The sequence below is a fragment of the Pantherophis guttatus genome, chromosome 2 (genome assembly GCF_059756535.1).
Source record: "Pantherophis guttatus breed Tessera chromosome 2, ASM5975653v1, whole genome shotgun sequence".
Lineage (NCBI taxonomy): Eukaryota > Metazoa > Chordata > Lepidosauria > Squamata > Colubridae > Pantherophis > Pantherophis guttatus.
In genome coordinates, this window is record NC_142064.1 from 47,373,147 (window position 1) to 47,392,343 (window position 19,197).

Consider the following 19,197-nt stretch of genomic DNA (forward strand, 5'->3'; position numbering starts at 1 on the left):
AATATATATGGCTCAGCATATATGCATTTAATAATCAGTTATTTTTAAAAAATTTAATTTAATTTAATTTATTGCATTTCTATGCCACCCAACTCCCAAGGGACTCTGGGCAGTTTACAGCAAAAATAATGCTAACAATAGCAAAAATAATGCGAACATTGTTTATTATTATGTACAAAATAGTAAGTTTATCTACAGACCCAGAGAGGAAATGGCAGATCTGCACTTCTTGCCTTTTTACCAGCAATTTCAGATCCCAGATGCTAAGCACTGGAAAATATTTCTTCCAACAGCAGCATCTGGTACTTTGGCAGATTCCATAAGCAATTTTGTTTAACAGCTTTAAAGCTGCTTCTGGGTCTATTACATGGTTAATCTGATGGGCTGTCTGGTCTGACTTGTCCTCCTGGATGCCATATGCCAGCAGCTAGAGAAGCAATGAACTGTTTGTCCATTATATTGGCAATAAAAACACAAGCAAGGGAAAAATGCTAAAAATTCTCTATTTCCATTTACTGATTATATGCTCACTGCTTAGTGACATAAACTAATGCAAGTGAACCTACCTGAAATTGCCATTCAGCATGGTTTAGGTAATATTTTTGATTATGGTAATAGGCTATATGATCACTTGTTTTGAATACAAGTTATGACATATTTGTCCTTGTCAGACAAATGGGAAGGGATAGTAAATGTCAGTTGATACGATAACTAAAGTGAAATTATTATTATATAAAGAACCATATAATGAAAAGCATGTGCTAATGGAGTTTAATTACAGTGCCTCTATTTATCTTACATATGTGCATGTATGAACCTTTAAGTCTTTGTTTGAGTTTTTGTGTGAGTGTCTATCTATTAATTAAAAGTCTAATAAATCTAATATATATTCATTTATAGTTCCATATGATGGAAAAGTAACTTTGAATTATCCAGGAGAGAGGAAACACAAATATGTGTTTCTTTTGTTAGCTAACCTCATGAACCCCCTACCCCAGCATTTGAAATACCATTTTCTTTTCACTGTGGTTATTTGTCCAAATCTGCCTTCTTTCTTCCAGCCTTCTTGCTTTTCTAGCCACCACTTACCCATCTTTCTTTTCAGTTGCTCTCCTGAAAACTATATAAATCTTTTTTATGTTATGTTATATTTTATGATCCTCTTCCCACTTCAATGTTAATTTTCTTGCTTTTCAGCTTTTTCAGTAACTCCAGTAGGATTCACTATGGACACTATGGTCCAGGAAAGATCTCCCCGTCTTATCCACTCCACAATTTGCCTAATTTGTTCCTTAGAAACCTTGTTTCAATCAGTCAAGGGTCCAACTTGCAGGTTTTCCAGAAAAATTAGGAAAAATTTCCCCACTTTGACAAGTTTAAGCCAAAAACAAAAAACAAAAATGGCAATTCATCCTCCACAGTCCTTCATGTTTATCCGTCACCCTTAGAAACTGATAGCTGCCCATAACTGGAGCATTTGATTTTATTATTGTGGCATTTACACATATTCCTGCAATTTTCATTATCCTCTCCTTCCCAAGAAGATTTTTGTTTTATCACATAAATGGGTAAAGATGCAGGAAATTATTTATTTTGAAAGTAATGTTTGAGTGATTTTCCTTTCCATAGTAATAGTTCTTTCTTCCTCAAGTCTTGCTATGCTGCCTTCTCTTTGTTAGATGTTATTCCTTGAAAGGTTAAATGAAAAACTCTGGGTGTCTATATCAAGAGTATTATCTGCTATAGAATCACTCATGATATGAAGATTAACCCAGCTGTCCACTTAAAACCAGCAGGAACCATAATTGGGCATCAATGTTGCACGAAGATGCTGAAGGCAGATAATAACTTTAGTGAATATAGCAAAAGCATCATTCATAATGCATGGGAGAAAAAAATGATAATACTTCTTTATTTTACCCAGATAATCCCATGGACAGACAATATAAAGTGATTGGTGATATAATAAAAGGAAGTATTTTCAATATTAAGCAAAAAAACAAAAACAAAAACAAAAAAACCAAGAGCACAGAAGCATAACTTCAAATTTCCAGGATGGACGTTCAAAAGTAATGTTAGGAAATATTACTTCACAGAAAGAGTAGTGGAAGCTTGGAACCAATTTCCAGGAAAGGTAGTGGGTTAATCATCAATAACTAAGGTTAAACATGCTTGGGTTAAACACAGGTCTATCGTCCAACAAAAATCATAAAAATAATAATAATAAAAAAATTATAATAAAAAGGCCCAAAGGGCAGATTACCACTGGGTCTTTTTGTCAGGGTTCCAAGTAACACCCTGTCAGGTTTGCTGTCAGTTTTCTATGTTTCTATGTTTTTAGAATGGGAGATGATAGGCTTTTCAGAATGAGTTACCTTCAACTTGCTGTTGAGGAAGATTTGAGGATCTTTTGGAGCACTAATAATGTTTATAACAGGGCTGCCAAACTTCTAGCCCACGGGCCAGATGCATCACGCGCTGGCCACACCCATGCCTGATTTAGCAAAGGGGAAAAAAACTTCTGATATGTCATGTGACGCCACCATGACGACATGAGTTTGACACCCCTAGTTTATAACTCGGTAAAATTAAATCCTATGATTGCTGATATTGCTATCCAAAGTAAGCAAAAAACAAACAAACAAACAAATGTGGTGCTTCAAAGAGAGAACAAGAATGTAAGAAGCATGAAGACCATAAAATTATCACACAATAAAATGAATTGACTACATACTGATATCTTAAGCATCAACAAATTTAAATGCATTTAGTCAAAATATCATACTATTTACACTGAAAGACAGGAAAAACAAAGAGGGAATAGTAGTGCTATCATAGTGGGAAAAGATAGGCAGCACTGAGTAGAATGCACTTAACGATTAATAGCAATTAGAATTTGCAGAAACTATTTTATATAATGGTTATACAAATTTATGCTCCGATCACTAATGCAAACAAAGAGGATGCTAATGAATCTTATGCTGAAGTTCAAACTGACATCAAAGCAAACTATGTAATTTGTGGTTGAAGAGTGAAATGCCAGTGTTGGAAATCATAATGAAAACATAGTTGGGCTATAAACTGAGGTGGGATTCAGTTGTTTTGGACCAGTTTGGGTGAACTGGTTATTAAAATTCTGCGCAGTTCAGTGAACCGACTAATCCCATCACTGGCTGGCCCCATCCGCCCTGCCCTGCCCTACCAGCCCTGACTCTGACAGCCACTCCTTTTCTCGAAGAAACAGGACTTTTTGTTTGAGAAGCAGAAAAACAATGGAAACAAAGGAACAACATTGTGCACCTATGCTATTGCCATGAAAACTGCATGGACTGCTCTTCATTTGTTGCATTTGACTCAAGGAAGAATGCTACTTTTATTGGTTGTAAATCTATATAGCTTCTTTGTTAATAATCTTTCTCCTTTTAGATTTTTTTAAACCTCTCTTTTATTATTTTTATAAGTAACTGAAAGTAGTGAATCTTCCTAATAGTCCTTTCTTTTCCTGTTTTCCCCACAACAAATCTGTGAAGTGAGTTGGGCTGAGAGAGTGTGTGTGACTGGCCCAAAGTCATCCAGATGGCTTTCATGCCTAAAGTGGGACTAGAACTCACAGTCCCCTTGTTTCTCGCCTAGTGCCTTAATCACTAGATCAAACTGGTTTTCTTAAAAATGTGCTTATATTTATTTACAACATTTGCTGATTTGTGACTAATTATTCTCACATATTAAATCCACACGTGTGTCATTTTTTGGTAATAGTATGGCATTTGGGATTGTAAATGGCATAGAGGTAGCAGAACTAAGATATAGTAGCTAGCCTAGAGACTGCAACTGGAAGTCTTTTTCATGTTCTTTTGGTCAACTTTGTACTACTTTAACCAATAAAGAAACTTGTTATAGTATCTGACTAGAATATTAACCATAGAATGAAGCATTTGGGGGGAAATGTGAAAAAATGTTTCTTATGGCACTTACATAAAGAAGCCAAAATGCTTTTCATCATTTCATTTTGCTAAATTTCTGTTCCTTTGTATCATGCTATATTTCTGCATCACATGTGGTTTTATCCTTCTTCCTTCCTTCCTTCTTTTTTTAAAAAACAATTTATAAAGACTATAATTAATAGAATGACTACGTCTGTTACAAATCAAAAGAACTGTGAAGAAGTAAATAAGCGCATGGGATTCCAAGTCAATGAATGCATATTAATATTCTTCACAAAAAGGTTTTAGCATAAATCATACGTGCCTCATTAAAGCTAACATGAATATAGAAACAGTTGTGAATTTATAATCAGAATATAATCTCTATGGTGACAATTTTATTTATTGATATATTTGTTTGAAACTAAAACTACATATACCATGTAGGGCCAGTATATGAGGTAATGTTCAACAGGTAAAAGATCATAAAACTTATTTGCATCTACTGATAACTTACAACTGAAAACTTTTATAAAATTCCACACAAATTCATATAAATAAGGTATAGTGAAAGCCTAAAATTAGAAATAAAAATAACCATCCCCAAATGCTAAGATGTTGTACAATAATATCCAAAAATGGCTCTAATTTTTTGAGTAACATGAACCATATTAATGGCAAGAAGTTCTAAATTGGTGCCACCACCCATTAGAAACTATAGGCTTGCCCTTCCAATCTTAATCAACTGATAGAAACAAGCTATTTCTTGCAGACAGAAGAGAACCTGCTAATTCCTAAATTCAGCAAGTGTCAGGTCAAATACAGCTTGAAATATAATAAGCAGTTTGATGCATCTTGTCATCTGAGAATTAAGACTCAGTTCATTTAATCACCATTGCATTTATTTATGAACGGATCTGATGTTCTTGGCATATTGATGTCACACCATTTGTAATTGAATGTAATCTCTCCCAGTAATTGCGCACATATGTTTTCATCTTTATAATATTTGTTTGCTTGCTTGCAGTTTTATAGGCCACTCTAGTGAATCAAACTTTGCACCATACAACTTTCCAGATTCATAATTTGAGGTTAAAAACAGATAATTCAAGTTAAAATTACATATACATTGTAATAAATTTATAAAATCCAGGAGTACAATTTTAATATATTTAATCTAATTCTTAGAATGATATTGTGTTACATTATAATGAAATAAGCATCCTAGCTGCTTTCTGATTTTCATTTTCCAAGTGAAGGTTTGAATTTATTTTTTCAAGTTGAGAGATCAGGATGAAATAGGTGACAGACAACTAATCTTATTACCAAATTATGATTTAATATTCAAAACTACTCAGTTTGAAGAACTAAAATTAGAGTCTTTTAAGTTTTTAGGTATCCTGTTTTAAAAAGAATACATTAATTAAATTTTCATTCTTCAGTTTGCATTCGGTAACATCAATATAGTTTTAATATGTACATGTGCAAGAATAATTTAGATGGACATTTAAAAATAAGATTCATAGGTCAAGTGAAGAGCTAGTAATAAAGATAACAAAATCATTTCTAATTTAATACTTAGAAATATTATGAACTACTTTTACTAAAATCTAGCCAAACTCTGAATTGTTTTAGTGAAAACCTTTGTAATTTAAAGTGTGAATACAAAGTTGTACTCAATTGTGTTTGCTGGTTAAATTACTGCTGCTGGTGGATACAATCTCCCCCTTAAAAAAATCCAACTTTATTCTCAATCCTACTCTCCCTTCTAAAAATTTCGGATAACCGAGGAATGTTTGAGGATAATTTGGGGTGTGTTGGGTGCAAATTTATAGTGGGAAGAAAGGAAGCTAATGTTAACTCTGGTGTTAACATTAATATTAATGTTAAGGGTAGAACAAGAAGCAATGGCTGGAAACTAATCAAGGAGAGAAGTAACTTAGAACTAAGGAGAAATTTCCTGACAGTTAGAACAACTAATCAGTGGAACAACTTGCCTCCAGAGTTGTAAATATTGCAACACTGGAAGTTTTTAAGAAGAGATTATATAACCATTTGTCTGAAGTGGTGTAGGGTTTCCTGCCTAAGTAGGGGGTTGGACTAGAAGACCTCCAAGGTCCCTTCCAACTCTGTTATTTTATTTTAATTCTATTAACTCCTATGACAATGGATGTGGCCCTTAATGATTTTTTTAAAAGAAATGTTTATCCTTTTCAAACTTGTCTTCTGGGTGAATTTAGAATATTGTTGTTATTTATTGAATATGATGAAAGGATAAATATAAGAATTCAAAATTGTCAGATGGGATACCTCAAAAATACCCTGAGCATGGAATCAGGAAGAATCGCAACCAACTTTTCAATTTCTTGCATGGCCTGGACCCTTACTGATTGCATTATATCCTGGGGTGTGACAAATTTAGAAATGGATAATTTACATTTTCTTGCCTGGTGTCAAACACAAAGATGTCTACCACCTACTCTTTGAGCATCATGTAGTAAACTCCCATTGCTATTTCTTCATTGAAAAGAACTCCTGCAAAGAAGTTTTCTTGGCAGAGTTGTCATAGGATCTTCTAGCAAGGAATCTTTCATGGAGCTTGCTTTATAGGGGTTACAGGATTCACTTTTACTGGATTTGTTCTGTATCACAGGTCTGATGCACGGGTGGTATTCACTTACTTTCCCTACCGGTTCGCAAATGTGAGCATGCATGTGTGCGTGCTCACTTCGTTCTCACATGCCACTTCCATGCATGTGCATGGCCTTCCATGCATGTGCACCAGTGGTGGGTTTCAAATTTTTTTACTACTGGTTCTGTGGGTATAGCTTGGTGGGCGTGGCATGGCTTGGTGGGCATGGCTTGGTGGGCGTGGCAAGGGGAAGGATACTGTAAAATCTCCATTCCCTCCCCAATCCAGGGGAAGGATACTGCAAAATCCCCATTTCCTCCCCATCAGCTTGGGACTTGGAGGCAGAGAATAGATGGGGGTTGGGCCAGTCAGAATTTCTCCTACCGGTTCTCCAGAACTGGTCAGAACTTGCTAAAACCCACCTCTGATGCGCACGGCCTCAAAAACATGCCTAAATAGGATGGTATAGTGCCGGGGTGGGTGGGCAGGCCCACCCACGATTTTTGCTACTGGTTTGCCCGAATCAGTCCGAACCAGCTAAATACCATCTCTGGTCTGATGCTATGGTGAAAGAAAAGCTATAGAGGATGATGTGAATAGATGTATGCGAATAGATTTAAACATTGAATTTCCATTTTATATAGCAGCCTATACAGAGTGGTAGATTTAGAATTTAGAGTGTTGTTGTTCCCTCAATATGATGAAAGAATAAACAAACAAACAAAAATCAAATCAAAAATTTTAGGTGGGACAACCCAAAATTACACTGTGCATGGAATCAAGAAGAACCACAACCGACTTTTCAATCTCTTCCCTAGGGTGGCCTAGGATATCTGCTGTTTCCATGATATCATTGAACTGACCCTGGAGTTAACATTCTTCAGTCATTGCAAAATTATTTTAGTTTTTCTATGTAATAGGTTTCACATTTATATAAAACTTTATATCAAAGTTTTCAAAATTATTCATTGCTTTTAAAACTGAATGTCACTCCAGCTGAGTTTTTGCTTGAGCAATGAAATTACAATCTTATAGCAAGTACTGAGTTAGATCATTTTATGTTTGGGTTTTCCAAGTGTATTTGGGTAATAGCAAAATATTTACTGTCAGAATAATCCCAAGAATAGTTGAAATGAAAAGGATAGGAAAAAGAGATCAACCCAATTGAGAAAGAATCTCTTACCAAATTAAATCTTGCATGTAGAATTTTCAGAACCCATTGGGTTGCCAATAAGGAAACAATCTATTAAAATAAGTATAATTTTTTAAAAATTCTGCCACTTCTGTCTCTGTTGGTAGCCTTCTTTTAAAGTTAAAAGTAAAGCATCAGAACCTCCTAGAACCATGATGGCGAACCTATGGCATGCGTGCCAGAAGTGGCACGTAGAGCCCTCTCTGTGAGCATGTGCGCCATCGCCCCAGCTCAATCAGCTGGTAGTCAGGTTTCTGACTCTCTGGCACACGGGCATGCACCTTCTGGTTTGGGCCCTTGCAGTGAGAACAGCTGGAAAATAGCAGCGCTCCGCTGAGGTCTGTGAAATGCAGCTGGAAATTGCTTGCTGGGAACCCCTACAGGCCTGGAGGGATGGTGTGTTCTGACCCGGCCTTTGCAGAAGCAAGAAACAGACTCCCCGCAAAGAAAAAAACCCTCTTTAATTACACATTGGGAATTAACTGCATTCACCAAGAGAAAGTCCAGGCAAGAGTCTGACAAAGAGTTAACTGAAGCAATTGTCTTTATCAGCTCATTAAGATAAATGCAATTCTGTGAGCTCCCAGATGGAAGTTAAGGTTGGGAAAATAGTAGCACATATATACACATATAATAGAATTTATTATAAACATAAATATATTAAGATTAGGAGGTGGAAGACCAGGACTAGGTATATCTAAATGTATTATTATGATTAACAGGATGTAAAAAATATAGTGGAAAATATAGTTTTCAAAGACTATAAATTCAGGAGACTTAGAGATATAACCTTGGGACTGATTAAATCTTGCTGACAACTGGTTTTATTGGTGTTTATTGAAAATTGAGATATTGAAAATGTGGTGGAACACTGAGCAATATCTATAATATTAAAATATTAGGGATTAATAAGTATATTGTATAAAGAAATGTTATTGATGTTTACATATTCTTTTGGAGAAAGTGATTAAAAAATCATAAATAGTATTATTTAAAGATAATGAGATATCTTTCCAACAAATGGAAAAATAAAGAAATAAGTATAAATTGGGAAAATAGTATAATATAGATTGATACGTAGATGAACATATTATAATTATAATGAGCACATTAAAGTTAGAAGTTGGAAGATAAAAATTATGTATATGTAATTGTACTATTACTGTGACCATTGTATGAAAAATATATTAACCCAGTCATTACACTGTCCACAAAAAATGTTGCTTGTTAAAGAAAAACTGCAAATAAAACATAAAAAAGAACCTCTTACAGCATAAATGAAAGGAAGGCTGAGCATCGAAGAATTGAGGCCTTTAAACTATGGTGCTGGAAAAGACTCCTGCGAGTCCCTTGGACTGCAAGGTGATCAAACCAGTCAGTCATAGAGAAGATCAACCCTGACTGCTCTTTAGAAGGCCAGGTCCTGAAGATGAAACTCAAATAGTTTGGCCACTTAATGAGAAGTAAGGACTCACTAGAGAAGAGCCTAATGCTGAGAACAATTGAGGGCAAAAGAAGAAGGGGACGACAGAGAATGAGGTAGCTGGATGGAGTCACTGAAGCAGTCGGTATGACCTTAAATAGTCTCTGGGGGATGGTAGAGGACAGGAAGGCCATGGAAAGTTGTCCATGGGATCGTGATGGGTCGGACACGACTTTGCAACTAACAACAACAAAGAATATAAATAAAAATGTTATGCTAGTAGAAATTGAAATAGAGGTGAGGTAGCAATTTTCACCCAAATTTGGAGAAACTTGTTAACTATTTTAAGGTAAACATGGCACCAAATTCACCTCCTTTTCAACCTCCACCAGTTCATCACTGTTACTGTTTTGGTCCGAAGGTTTTGAGCTCTAATTTCTGTATGTTCCTTTCAGTATATACCCAGGAGCCAACTTTTGTAATAAAATTTATTCCACAAATAAAATTTGTGGAAATTTTTCAAATTCATTTCCACAATTTAGATAGTGGTGCTATACCTTGACCCCACCTTCATATAGTTTAGTGTTTCCTCTCTATTACATTGTAACCATGTTCACTCTATCCCTATTATAATTAGATTTCACATTGCAACTTCACCAATACAGAGAGAAGATCTATTACAACCCACCATCTCATCATCCTGAAATATTTGTGTTAAAAAGTTCTCGGTATATATTCTATTTCTGAGCTATGACCTTTTTCAACTTCTTTTTAATAATATGTGTTATACTATATTGTATAATGATAAAGAATACACTTGGAAAGAACTAATTATGTGCATAAATAAAAAAAGATGTATCACTTTGTTAACACTGCCACACATTTTTATTTATTTATTAACCTACCACCTCATATAGTAAAACACTTATTTCAAAACTTTTTGTGAGTATATGCATTGTGTCTATGTTGAAAGATTCAACTATACTTTGAAACATCTTACAGACTTTTCATTTCATGTTGTTAGCAAACAAATTTTAGTGTCTCAGACAAGATTACAAATTATTGACTCAATATATCATTTTGTAAAATATGAATCTGGCTGAATTTCAAATTGACCATTTTTCCTTCAGAACTGGAAAGACCACCAATGGAAAGGTCATGTCTCAGCATGAGTGTTCTGAAGTTTTTGAACAATTGTTTTTGCATATAGATAGGCTTAATATCAAAGAAATACCACAAACTGTAAGACCTTAATGTCCTTGGCCTGATTATGGCTTACAGGAGTCTTAAATATGATTTGAGGATTGGGACAGAAAACTTAGCATGTGGAGATCTTCAATTGTCAATTAGAGAACATCACTGAATCTGTAACAAGTACACCAAGGGCATGTTTGTCTGTAGAAGAAAAGGATTAAAATAGACAGTCTCCAATGAGTTGTAAGAGATAAAGTAGATATGTAAATCAGGACACTTGTGTTCAATGCCTGCCATCCCCTTCCCACCCAATTGTATCTGAAGTACTGGCATTCTTTTCACTCCAGTAATCTAGGAAAAACATCCCTCAGAAAATACCTGTTAATAAACTAGTATTTATAATGCCATTTACATTCACTTCTTTGATGAAGCAGAACCATCTGGCATTAGCCAGATGCAGATGTGAAGACTTTCATAATATATCTTTCTATCTTCCCATCAATCATATTTGGTCTTCATGCAGTCCTCTTTAGCAAACTCTCCAGGTAATTTTTTTTTATGCATGAAAAGCTTTTCAAAGAGAAAGACTTGAAAATATTGTAGAAAACCAATGTTTAAATACATGATAGTTTTTTTTCTGTGATATCTAGTTAACAGAATCAAATTCCTTTAAGGTGGGGACATTTTTTTAACAAAAAATGTTTTTAACAAAAAATGTTACCAACAAAAATAATTATTTTAGAAAGAAAAATAATGAAAAGGGTTGGCAACAGATCTTGTAACACCTCGATAGTAAAGGTGAAACAAATTTTATAATAGGTTATGTTGTCTTATCTTTTTTCCTTGGAAAAACATGTTCAGGAACTAGTAATTAACTTACTAAGTAAACTGAGGATTGGGCATTTTTATTATATAGATTTCCACTATGAACTATTCTCAATGCATATCAAAAATGATAGATGAGAGAGATTTTCAACCACCTTAATCTCTTTTCATCATTATCACTTTGACTAAAAGGTTGAATTTATTTGGACAATTATGCACGAATAATCACTTTGTGATAAATCAAGTTTTAAGCAAAGTGTTTCTCTCAGATATTACTATGACGAGCTTATGAATTATATGAGCTTTCAAAGAAACAAATCTATCGGGATTAAAGTAAGGTCTTTGGGTACTTATATTTCTCATGTATAGGAACCTGTAATTAAAAAAATATTACATGATAAAATTTTGTATTAATCACTGCTTTTTCATGTGAATTGCTTTCATCTTTCTCCAGAATTACCTCTTGTGTTAAAAGGTAAGGATAGGGGATGATAACAACATCTACTAACTAGACAATCAAGCAACCCATGAAATATGAGCCAGAGCAGCCCACAATTCCTTTTAGTGGCCTTGAAGATTGTCCATTCCACCCAAATCTGTGCCATCAGATTTCAATGGAAAAATACTGTTAATTTTTTCTTTCTTTCTTTCTTTCTTTCTTTCTTTCTTTCTTTCTTTCTTTCTTTCTTTCTTTCTTTCTTTCTTTCTTTCTTTCTTTCTTTCTTCCTTCCTTCCTTCCTTCCTTCCTTCCTTTCTCTCTTTCTTTCTCTCCCTCCTTCCCTCCCCCCTTCCTCCCTCCCTCCCTTCCCCCTTTTAGCATCAAAAAATGACTGAAAAGAGTTGCAATAAGCAATTGCTAAGTTTGACACACTTAATGTATAATGCAGAACCTTTAAAATGACCCACTTTTTCATGCAGATGACACTCTAAATCAGTTTGCATTTCTTAAATGTTCCAGAAAGATTTACTGAGCAGACCTACATATCTGATCTCTCTTATCATTTCCATAAACCCAGTGGTGGGATTCTGCTGGTTCTAGGTGGTTCAGCCGAACCATTTGTTAAATTGCTGGCTCGCCCCACCCCTTGCCCTGCCCCACTGCACCACTGGGCGAGGGATGGGCAAGCCAGCAATTTAACAAACGGTTGGTGTTTTTTTATAATTTTATTGGCCTCGCAGCTGCCACGGGGCTTCAAAGAGCCACCCTACAGCTGATCAGTGTTAAAAGAAAAGAAATGAGTAGACCGACGCCTGCAAAAATAAATGGGTAGACCCAGTGGTGGGATTCTACTTCGGTAGAACTGGTTGTTAAGTAGTTAAGTAGTTAAGCCAGTGGTTGAAAAAGTGGGTGGTACTGCCCCCTGGGAGGCGGTGGAATGCCTTAGGGGGCGATAAGAGGCAAGGGGGGTGGCAGGAGGGGCTAAATGGCAAGGAGGGTGGCCCCCACCCTTTGCCCTGTGCCTCGCAGCACTTACCTCCTTGCAAGCAAACAGCAAGAAAAAACAGCCCCTTCAGCTTCAGCATCGGTTAATTAGCACAAGTTGATTAGATTGGCCTCCCGCCTCTCAGCTGATTTGCTCTCAGCTGTTTTGCCAGGGCTCTATTGTTCTCTGCAAAGAGTGCTCGAGCAGATTTTTTTCCCCCTAGCCTAGCTATGTTGAAAAAGCGAAACCGAAGGTAAAGCAGGGTCTTTGCTGCAACGTGACAAAATGAGGCAGAGAGAGATTTCTTTTTCTTTTTCCTCACCAAAAAAGGTAGGTGCAAACAATGGGAAATTTAGGGCAAAAGAGGAGAGTTCAAGATTTTAAAACACAAAAGAAAAAAAGCTCTATTTAACTAGGGAATTGTAATAATTGAGATACTATTAATTGTATATTGTGTTGAAAACAGAAATGGTTAAGTTGTGGTTTGGAGGAATATATGGGGGAAATTATTTGGTTTATTATTATTGGTACATATAATTAATTGATTTGTAAGAAATTGGATTGCATGGAAATAATTGGAATATTCATGTTCATATTGATTAATATACAAAACAGATAGCTATATAACTAATTGATTTATATTAAAATGTTGAATTTGTATTAAACAACTGTAATATTACATAATTAACCAATGTGAGGATGGATATAAAAATAGATAACAATGGGAAGGGGTATAATATAGAATAGAAGGGAAAAATTGAATTTGATTAAGATTAGAGATGAGGATGAAGGGTAATATTGGTTTTTTTAAAAAAATAGATGAGGAATAAATATGGCAAAAAGGAAATATAGAAATTGTAAATTTAATTGAAATGACTAAATACTGTTTAAATTTGTGAACCAGCCAAGTACTCTGTTCAAAGAAAATACATTGTATGTTTGTATGTGTGTTTCTAATTATTGCTATTTATTCATATTTGTTCTCTTTTATTCTTTAAAGTTTAACAATTCATTCTTTATCTTAATATCTTTATATTTGTTTGGGGTTGGCTTTCTTCCCTTTCATCTTTTTTATTGTACAGCAATCTTTCTCCTCAAACCTACCACCCCTCTCTTTTCTTTCCTTCTTACTTTCTCTTCCCCCCCTCTTCTTCTCCTCCCTACTTCCTCTTCCTTTCTCCTTCTCCTCCTCTCTTCCTCCCTCTCTTACCCTCACTCCTACTCTAATTTCCCTTCCCTTCCTTCATCCCTCTCTATTGCTGTATCCTTTTATGCATATGGACTACTCAGAGGGCTGAAAAAGTTATTTTTGACTGGTCCTCACACTTTTGACCAGTCCTCGAACTTAAGACTGTCCTAACATTTTATGTTTTTGCTCTATCTTGTCACCATGGTGAAGAGAAGCAGTTGTGAAATGAGTGACACGGTTGTTAAGAACGCTACAATGGGCATAAATGACCAGTCATAAGTGCAAAGACCGGTCAAAAGTGCGAGGACCAGTCAGAAATCACTTTTTTCAGCCCTCTGGGTAGTCCTTTTGTGCATATGGACTATTCAGAGGGCTGAAAAAGTTATTTTTGATTGGTCCTCGCACTTTTGACCATACGTTTTGACCATACCATACCATACCATACCTTTTGAACTTACGACTGTCCTCACATTTTACGTTTTTGCTCTATCTTGTCACCATGATGAAGAGAAGCAGTTGTGAAATGAGTGACACGGTTGTTAAGAATGCCGCAACGGGCATAAATGTGAGGATGGTCATAAGTGCGAGGACCGGTCAAAAGTGCGAGGACCAGTCAGAAATGACTTTTTTCAGCCCTCTGAGTAGTCCCTATGCAGATAGCCACGCCCACCTGGTCACATGGCCAGCTAGCCACGCCCACCCAGTCACATGACCACCAAGCCACACCCCCAACTAAGCCACGCCCACAGAACCAGTTGTTAAAAAAATTGAATCCCACCACTGCATAAACCTTATATGGGGATTGCCAGTTTGGTCTAGTGGTTAAGGCACCAGGCTAGAAAGTGGGATATCATGAGTTTTAATCTCACATTGGCATAAAGCCAAATAGGTGACCTTTATCTAACTCTTAGTAATGGCATACCTAAAATCTTGCCAAGAAAACTACAGTGACTTATCCAGGCAATTGCCAGGTGTCAAAACTGACTTGGAAGCACTCCCTCTGCCACAACTAAAAATATTATCCGACCATAATATCTGAATATAAGCTTTATGCATAAAATATAGTTGTGTGACAAAACATAAGCAGGGGGTTGGACTAGAAGACCTCCAAGGTCCCTTCCAACTCTGTTATTCTATTCTATTCATACCATCTGACCTTAATGTATTATATCTCAAAGTGCTATATCTGTTAACCAGCAGGGAAATATTAATAGGTAAGGCAATTTAATTAAGAATTGTCTATTTATTTACATGTTTTAACACAGTCTGTTTCATAAAGTGCTTATTATAAAATGCATTTGCCTTTTGTGCTATTAACATCACATGAACTTTAATAACAAGAATAAAACATTTATATCATTTCATCCTGACTTTTGAAAACTCAGCCCCCTTTTTATAATTTGTATAGTATATGATTTTCCTGGGACAACCCAGGTATATTTGATTATATATTTAGTACAATATAGTCTATTCTGCACTCCTGTAAGCCTTTTTCTTTTAACATTTCCAATGATTTTTTTTCTATGTTTTTTTGATATTGTTAATTTGATTTTTTAAAAAATAAAATAAAATAAAATAAAGATTAAGTAATTGAAATCTGCTTTGGCCAGCTCTTTAGCTAAAAAAAGTGAGATTAAAAAACAACTCAGACATATTATTTTTTTTAATGCTTTGCTTACTCTTCTAGAAGTGTGCATGGTCTTAAAAAAAATGGGTCAAGCAATGTTATTTGGACAGAGTTGTTTCAGAAAGAGGATTAACAGCCTGTGCAATAAAAAGTCCTTACAAAGTTTACCAACTCACAGCTCAGATTTTAAATGCATGGCAAAGAGAAAAAACAAAAACATTTGAAGGAAAATAATCAAGACTGTGGTCCACTGGACAGCCAAACAATACCTGAGCAGTTTTCTGAAATATGTCAAAAATATCACAGGCAATGGATTTTCATTTTCATGTTTAGGAAAGAATTGAATCCAAAATAAACAGGGTACTGTTTTCTGGAAACTTAAACACTGTGCATAAATTGTTTGTGGAATTGTGTTTTATATGGAGGTGCACAGGGAATTTATTTTTAAAGAACCAGCTATTGCAAAGAGGACTTTCAGTTTGTTAACTGATGAAAGTTAAACATACACACACTTTGCTTTCAATTTGCACCACTGACCATTGCGAACTTCTACTGCCAATTCATCCCATCCTTTGCGAGAGTGGCTCTCGCCCTCACTGACTTCCTAAAAACCAAAAACCTAGCTGGGAAGCCTAGGTCAGGGTACCCGTTGAAATGGACAATGGCATGTCAGCAAGCCTTCAAAAAGAAGAAAGAGAAAATATAATAAAGGAAGAGAAAAGAAATGCTGTGTATGAAGTAGTTCCCTTCATTACAAATAAAAATAAATGTGTTTGTTGTTCATCCTCTCTAAGGTTACAAACAGTTATCTCTTCCTCCAGTGGTGGGTTTCAAAATTTTTTACTACCGGTTCTGTGGGTGTGGCTTGGTGGGCGTGCCATGGCTTGGTCAGCATGGCTTGGTGGGTGTGGCAGGGGAAGGATACTGTAAAATCTCCATTCCCTCTCCAATCCAGGGGAAGGTTACTGCAAAATCCCCATTTCCTCCTGATCAGCTGGGACTTGGGAGGCAGAGAATAGATGGGGGTCAGAATTTTTACTACTGGTTCTCCAAACTACTCAAAATTTCTGCCACCAGTTCTCCAGAAGTGGTCAGAACCTGCTGAAACCCACCTCTGTCTTCCTCCATATTTAATTTCTTACCTAAATACAAATGCATAAAACCTTTCAGTCCTGGTTTAAGCAGAAAGTCCAGAAAAGGATTTCTAGAAGTAACAACATATCTTGTTGTAACCTTGATCAAATATATCAACTTTATATTTATATAAAGCTGCTGTGTGTATAGTGTAGTGACAGCACATACAATTGAGCAACTGCAGAGATATGCCAAGATATTAACAACAATAACAATAGCAACTCATTAAATAATTTACAATTATTCTAATTTAATAATATATTCATGTTTCTTAATTTTTGCAGCTTTATTTTATTGAGACAGGGACTCTGCAATTGTTCATTGCAATAAGTAGCTGCCACTACAGGACAATCAAACTCTGAATATGGTCAAACAAGGAATTAAATGTACAGTGGTAAAATTCTTTTTCACTCCTGAATCTCTATTATATATTACATACAATGTATTTTACCAACAAAAATACAATTTTACTTTAACCAATTTATACTGAATAACATTTCAGTTTTAAAAGTAAGTTTAATTCCCAGTTTATAGATTGTCAGACAGATAGAAGATTAAACTTGTTCTTTATTTAGTGAGTAAGGGTTAACAACAACACTCTTCTTTTTACTCCAAAAACATAGACATCTCTGTTGGAAGCAATCTACAAGATAAGAATGGAACATGAGTTGTATAATCCAGGCATACCAACCCAAACTGTCACTTTTGTAATGTTGGGAATGTTCTCTCTGAATTCTTAGTCAGTGTGATGGATGCAGTAATTTGGATTCTCTGGAGGGATGGAGTTCATTCGAGAAGAAGTTCAGTCCAGATATTTTGTGTGAGAGAAAAAAGGTGAAGACAACACCTAACTAATAGTTCTCAGAGTGTATCTGATACAGATAATAGAGTGCTTCAGTTTGGCAAGTTTCTATCTATAGGTTGGAGTAATAGCAAAATCTTTATTAGATTTATTATATTATCTATTATTTATTTATTCTAAATATTTATTAGATTATTAGAAGAATCATCATGTGTCTGTCTTGATTTGGGGGCCCAAGAGTCAAAGGACTAAAATTCTGGAGAGGTAATCATAACACATCAGGAAAATGCCATGTTAGGGAAGGGTATCCTAAGAACTTTAAGAATAATTATCCTTGAGAATAAAGGTATATTTTCCATGTGAAATGCATGTTAATTTTTCTGGAATAAATTGAAATTCTATAAAACCATACAGTAGTAAGATTCTATTTAATTTAATTTAACTTTCTTGTTCAAAATGTGTTTCTGGTGGACTGTGCTAACATAGCTGAAATGTCTAGCAATAAAAATCTATGTGACAAATCTTGAGATGCAATTAGCATATAAATTTTCCTATTCTGAGTTGTCTAATTTAAAAATGTAATCAATAATTATCAAAAGAGTTTTCCATTAATTCTATTATGGATGAAATATTGTATTTGATTAATATTTTAAATATCTCCACTGTAGACTGAGAAATACTTCAAATTTAATCATTTTAAAAACTATAGTTACATATATTTCTGCCAGCAAAGATCTACAAAACTCTTGAGCACTAAAACACAGAAGAATTACCATTTTATACAATGTATGAATCTTTTTCTGATCATTGAGATTAAACGGGTTTTATCATAGTGAATGTATGCAGGGACATTTCTATTATAATCCCAAGGTTTAATGGGACTTTATGCTGAGTTTATAAATTCTGTGTAGGAAATAATGTATACGCTGTCTAGCTAAATTACTATGAATGTGCAATAATGATTTTGGGAAAAGAATACTTAATTTGCAAAAATAACAATGAGAAAAATAGAAAGTTTCTCAGTTTGTTGAAAACTGGGGTCAAATACTTGTTAACTTACAAAATTGGCAATGAAGTTGCCTGAGATCCTTTTGAACCCTGGTGAACTCCATCAAGTCAGGTTACATGGAGCTGACTTCAGATGTCATTGCTGCTGGATGTTACAGAGAGGGGTTTTTGCAAAAGTTTGGCCAAATCTTGTTTATGACCACTCTCTGCCCAAATTGGATAAGCAATCTTCTTCTGTTACTCTCTAGAATAAACAGTTCAATAGCCAGGTGAGAGTCTTGAATTCGGTATTTTCACTGGACAAGGGACAAGTGATGTCAGTACCCTGAAATGTACATTGTCATGGGCCATGCTATGTTTAGTGATATTGGTTTGATATTGTTTCCATTTATTCTTCTTAGTCCATCTTGTCTTTTTGTTTTTCAATTGGTATGCTTTCTCACATCCACTTTCTCACATCCTTTTAGATGCCTACTTTTTCTCTCTTCTTTTTTCCTTTTCTAAGATAGTTTCTCAAAAGTCTGAAGAAGGCTAATTCAAAAGTACAAGAGCTAATGGTTACAGATTAACAAAGAGCCCAGCTAAGGATTTCTATAGATGCACAAAGCAATACTAATTAATTCTCAACTGTTTGCTCTTTGAAGCTTTGATGTGATCAGCTCAATTTTCTTTTAATCCTCAGAAATCAGAAAGAAAGAAACTATTTTGAAGATATAACATTAACAAGGAGTCCCAAAGAGCTTCAGAAAGAATTAATAAGCAAAGGTTGTGAGAGAATACTGGGCCAGGCAGAATGTTTGTTGCCCTTTCTCTTGCCCTATGTA